Here is a 5,943-nt window from a genome sequence, read left to right as displayed (position 1 = left end):
GAGAGAGAGAGAGAGAGAGAGAGAGACACACACACACACACACACGCACACACACTCACACACACACACTCACACACACACGCACACACACACACACACTCACACACACACACACTAACACACCCCCCCACACACATACACACGCGCGCGTGCACACACATTCACACACACACACACACACACACACACACACACACACGCACACACTTCCCCTCACCAGCATAAACTGTGACCAATCACACCAGCCTGTTACCGCATCTGTTCTCAGTGAAATATCCTCATATATCACCTAACCCGACAAACTGCCACTTATCACAACTTTATTGGTTCTCCACTGTACCTGGAGAGGGTAATAGACAGCGGTATTCACACCTCCAAGTGGTCTCGGCGTGCCCTAGTACGCCCTGGTCTTCATTAGCACGCACTGTGATTGAGATGGCATATAACGCAAGACCTATTAAAGTGCTTCCTGCTGTCAAATAATTATAAGCACTACAGGTGTATGCTTTTATTAACAAACACTATTAAGATACCCATAACAATGATTTTTGTGTTGTTTTTAAAACAATTGTCAGTAAGTACTGGTGTCACATGACTGATGTGAACCAGTTGTTTGGCTAATGGCGATGCGCTAAAACTGTTAGCGCTAACTTTTCCACAGAGCGTATTCTTCCGCCCTTTGCCTAAGCGAGACTGTGCTCTCATCCTCAGAATTAATTAATGACATGTAGCTTATATTCTCCATAATACCAAATGACCATAAATTCCCTGCTTCTCAATTAAAGCAGAAGTGGGTTTTTTCTGACAGATTGCAAGTGCCTGTGCCACAGTGCCACTGATCTAAAAATAGAAGTCGCTGTGTTTCATCTAATTTTCGCCGACTTGCATAGATTCTTCTCATATGCCGTGTTAGTGGCATGTAGCTTATCATCCACATTACCAGATGATGAGTTAGTATACAATTCCCAGCGGCTAACAGTAACAGAAAACACAAGTGTTATTCCGATAACGTACCAGCTAGACCAGTTTGGAAGACTGACTCGACTCGATCAACTCTGTCATACGTAGCAGGCTACACTGACATACGACTGCATCAGTTCAGTAAATGAATGGTTTCCGAATTATTATTTCAAGACAAGAACAATCGTAATCGAAAACGTGTAGGGTTCAGAACGTTCTTACCATATAAGACTTATTACGAGCCTGCCTCATGCGTGCAGACTCAGTGCAGACAGCAGTGGTTCAGCCAAGCAGACGACATAAACCCCGCTCAGCAAAGTAACATGTTGGGCAAATGTGAACAAAAAAACGATGGGGATATAATACGTGTAGGGTTCAGAGCATTCTTACCGTTCATATTTAGTATCAGACTCCCCGATGAGTGAAGATACAACACGAGAAATATGCCACATTTATTTGGAAAATGTGCTAACCGTCGAGTCCTTCGAGTCAATTCAAGGGGAGTCACTCCGCACAGTCAATCCGTCGAAGCTTGACTGGAGGTTTCGAATCGCAAATAACGAAGAGCACAGTCCTTTCTCCGAGTTCAAATGAGGTCTCTCTGAAAGATCATCACTGTTCAGCTTAACGCTACACTGGAATTTACCAACAGAAATTAAAACAGTGCGTGTGACGAAAGCACGACACACTTGAGACACCCCTGGCCCACACAAAAGTAGATCTTACTGTACGGCACGACCTGACCACACAGTTACGCCTATTCAAATGCGCGTAGCAAAATGTGCGTTTGGAATCTTCTTTTTTTTCTATGGCGGTACTGACAATATCGTTATTGAAACAATCCCAGTGCACTAAGGGATTTATAGAGCAAATTTCGAAAATAATTATTGAACTCAGCGCTATGCGCTTCGTTCAATAATGAATTTTCTCGATTTGCTCTATAAATCCCTTAGTGCACTGGGATGTCTCAATAACTTAAATTATCAGGGTTTCTAGTTGTAACAAGCAGAAAGGGAGCAAGCTTTGCCTGATAAACGTGAACAACGAGATTTTTGGTTGCAGTCGTCCTATCGTGATTTGGACACTCCCTACAGCTTCTGACAGGGTCAATGCTGAATGGGACAGGTGACAACAGAGAAAGTCCATGATGCGATTGAGTCATCGTCTCGGAGAGGCTTTGCACAATAACTTTTATTCACCCAAAACGCCAAATCCGCTCGCTCGAATTCCCATATTGAGATCCCCGAAACACCTGCTATACACAATGATTCCTATAATATATGCCACATATCTGTTTACAATTGTACTGGCTTCCGGCGATGTTTGATCATGTATAACTTCTAAAAAAACCACTTGCAGAAGTTACTTTGCTACGATGTTTTTCAAGCTTGAAATTGACGGAGGTATCTTTCATGCCTTGTTGGTAAGTCGGATAAACACCAATATATTTTCATGTACCGCGTTCTGATAGGCGAAGAATATTCATATTCTTCTATACACAAGACTGACAGGTATGCTAGAAATGCTGCTATCAGTTAGGCGCACACGAGAGGGCGCTGACGTGACTCCTCCAATATCTAGCGCGTGCTCTACTCCTCCCTGCTCTTCATTGGCACAGCAATCAGAGGGCGGTGTTAACGAGGCTGCTAATTAACGCCCTGGCCCTAAGTGGGCTAACGGCAAACAGCGCTGAGTGGGGTGGCGGGGCTTCAGAGGGCTGGTGATGTGTTTATAGCTTTGGGGGAGGGGGTGGGAGGAGCTAGAACCACATTGATGTATGTATGCTCTTTATCTCTGTGATCAGAACTGATTGGATGGCTGAATGGAAGGTTGGTCGTGGCTGAATTATGCTAAGGAGGGTAGGTATCTTGGAAGGCTTGATTTTGGGAAAACGGAACGTTCTGAGAATGCCGTCGATCGACGAAGCAACGCAGCAATGGAAAATAGTGTGCATATTTTGCGAAAAATATCAAGTTTACGAGACAAGTTACAAACACAGACAAAAAAAGAAATATCAAAGAAAGAAAGGAAGAAAGAAAAGAGACAAATAAACAAGAACATTGAGAAGCGAAGAAAAAAAAGAAAGAAAGAAGGAAAGAAGGAAAGACAGAAAGAAAGAAAGAGAGAAAGAAATCTACAGAAAAATAGAAGGAACAACAAAGTAAGAAAGAAAAGCAACACACAAAAAAGACAGAAATAATTAAACAAACAAAGAAAAAAAGGAAATAAAGGGAGGAACAATAACTATCAACAGCAAGAAGACTCGACCACCACAACCCTCTTCCAGGCAAACAAGGCGTACAACCATTGACCCGGACCGCAAACACTGACGATGCGTATCCATTCCATGTCAGCGAGCTCGTGACGAGATAGCAGCAGATGGTCCACTCTATCACCAACGCCAGCCATTACTGACACCTGACCCCAGGTATGCCGTAGCAGGCAATTCCCTGACTGCGCTTTACACATTGTCTACCTGCACGCTGTATTCACCAGCTACTCTTTCTCGCTCGCTGTTCCAGATCTGGAGCCAAGATAGCTGAGAGTTCCGATTATCAGATTAGGGTCGAGCTTTTCCGACACGCTTCCTGGGTTAGTGTCATGCACGAACGGTGTCTGCAGTTATTGCTGGCAGAAACCAAGTGAAGTTTAATTATGTGATTGTAGGTGTTGGGTGTTCAGTTATTGTCTCTTGCGTCAGATTAGGGACAAACCTTTCCGACACGCTTCCTGGGTTAGTGTCATGCATGGACTGTGACTGCGGGTATGGATTGAATTGCTGGCAGAAGGCTCGTGAACTTGCATTCATATTGTGATTGCACTGCGTATAGTTGACGCTTAGTTCCTGCATCGCTGTATCAATATGTAATCTTAACTCTATAATGGCTAAGTTGAGGTTGACACTTCCTGCATTTTTCTATACTGAAGTTCTTTTTAAACTGCTGTTCGTTTTAATTGGGTGATGGTTACATCACCATTTCACTACTACAGGAAGCTAGTTTCACAGGTGTCACTCAGAATTGTTGGCAGATTCCACATGCTGGTGACAGCGAGAGCATGACAAGACTCGGGCAGGCTGAGTGTCACAATTTCCTGTGCCGTGATAGTTATGCCGGTGGAAGGGAAACAAGTAGGGGGAATAATTCAATGTTTTGCGATGTTATTATGTGATTCTCGTTTCTTCGCTGTCTGCGCACAGTGTCTGCTTTTTAACATGAAAATTGTCATGGTTGTAAACCTATCTGGTACCCGGCCGGTGCCCCTTCATGAGAAGCTGCATGGTCCTGTGGAGGCTCTTCATAAGACCACCAGCTTCATTACCAGAGCTGGACTCCAAGTTTAGCATAGGCGAACGACAAGAAGAACCTATCTGGTTTGACCAAAATAGATATAAAGAAAGACATAATTATAGACAGACGGACGCACATAGCTCTAGTAACATAAACAAGCTTATTACTCCAGGTGTTCAAAGGTGATACCTTTACGTAATGATCCAAACGGACTCGCGCTGTGCCAAAAAGAGATAGAAGTTTCATAGTGTACACTAGAACACCCCTTCTAAGACCTTCTCAAATCTGAGAAAGTTAGGTCTTTAAAAAGAGCGAGTCTTAACTTTCTTTTTCTTTATTTGGTGTTTAACGTCGTTTTCAACCGTTCAAGGTTATATCGCGACGGGGAAAGGGGGGGTGTATGGGATAGAGCCACTTGTTAATTGTTTCTTGTTCACAAAATCACTGATAAAACAATTGCTCCAGAGGCTTGCAACGTAGTACAATATATGACCTTACTGGGAGAATGCAAGTTTCCAGTACAAAGGACTTAACATTTCTTACATACTGCTTGACTAAAATCTTTACAAACATTGACTATATTCTATACAAGAAACACTTAAACAAGGGTAAAAGGAGAAACAGAATCCGTTAGTCGCCTCTTACGACATGCTGGAGAGCATCGGGTAAATTCTTCCCCCTAACCCGCGGGGGGCAGCGAGTCTTAAAATGGAGTTAATTTAGAGAGGTTATGAATAGAAAGCCTGAGAGAATGCACGTGTGGAGTACGCCCGGAAGATGCTGAACACTTTTCAGTTACATTGTCCAAAATGTAAAGAACATAGAACCATTTTATTCAATAGTCTGCCAACGCACGCTCTGGATTGCAAAACACTTTTGTTTGGAAATACTGATTTAACTATATCTTTAAACACGAACATATTTTCTGTTGTACAAGATTACGTTATGTCAACTGATTGCTTCGGCTGATATTATATTAACAGTGACAGCAATAGATGTAGCAAAGCATTCTCTCTCTCTCTCTCTCTCTCTCTCTCTCTCTCTCTCTCTCTCTCTCTCTCTCTCTCACTCTCTCTCTCTCTCTCTCACTCTCACTCTCACTCTCACTCTCTCTCTCTCTCTCTCTCTCTCTCTCTCTCTCTCTCTCTCTCTCTCTCTCTCTCTCTCTCTCTCTCTCTTTCTTTGTATAAAAAAAGAAAGAAATATTTTGAAAGAAAAGGGTTGAAGTTATCACTTGTTCGCCATGTCTTGTTATCAGAATGTGTATTGATTATCAGTTTTAGAACGTGTCCATAAGCAGTCTGCTTGTTAACGTTCTTAATGTTGTTACTGTTCATAACGTGTATACAAGAAATTAATAAAAAAAACACACGCTTAAACCAAATCCTGAGAGACAAAAGTCTTAAAAGGGGGGTTCCACTCTGTTCGGGTTTAACAAATAGATACGTGATAAGCAAGCCGAGGGGCAAACACATTGTAACCATGTGCCGAAACACTACGATCACCTCGGGAAGCGAAGTGCAATCAAACAGGTTTGAAAATATTAGGGCTAATTTCTTAGCCCTATGAAAACTGTTATGCAAACCCGAAGGTTTCCATGAACATACAGACAATTGGAAGCCACCAGACCCATCACAAACAGAATCTCACAATCCACGGGTGTTGACTTTTAAAGGCCAACAACTCGGGTGCA

This window comes from Littorina saxatilis, linkage group LG2, assembly GCF_037325665.1.
Source record: "Littorina saxatilis isolate snail1 linkage group LG2, US_GU_Lsax_2.0, whole genome shotgun sequence".
Taxonomy (NCBI): Eukaryota; Metazoa; Mollusca; class Gastropoda; order Littorinimorpha; family Littorinidae; genus Littorina; species Littorina saxatilis.
Note: the sequence above shows the minus strand (reverse complement) of the source record.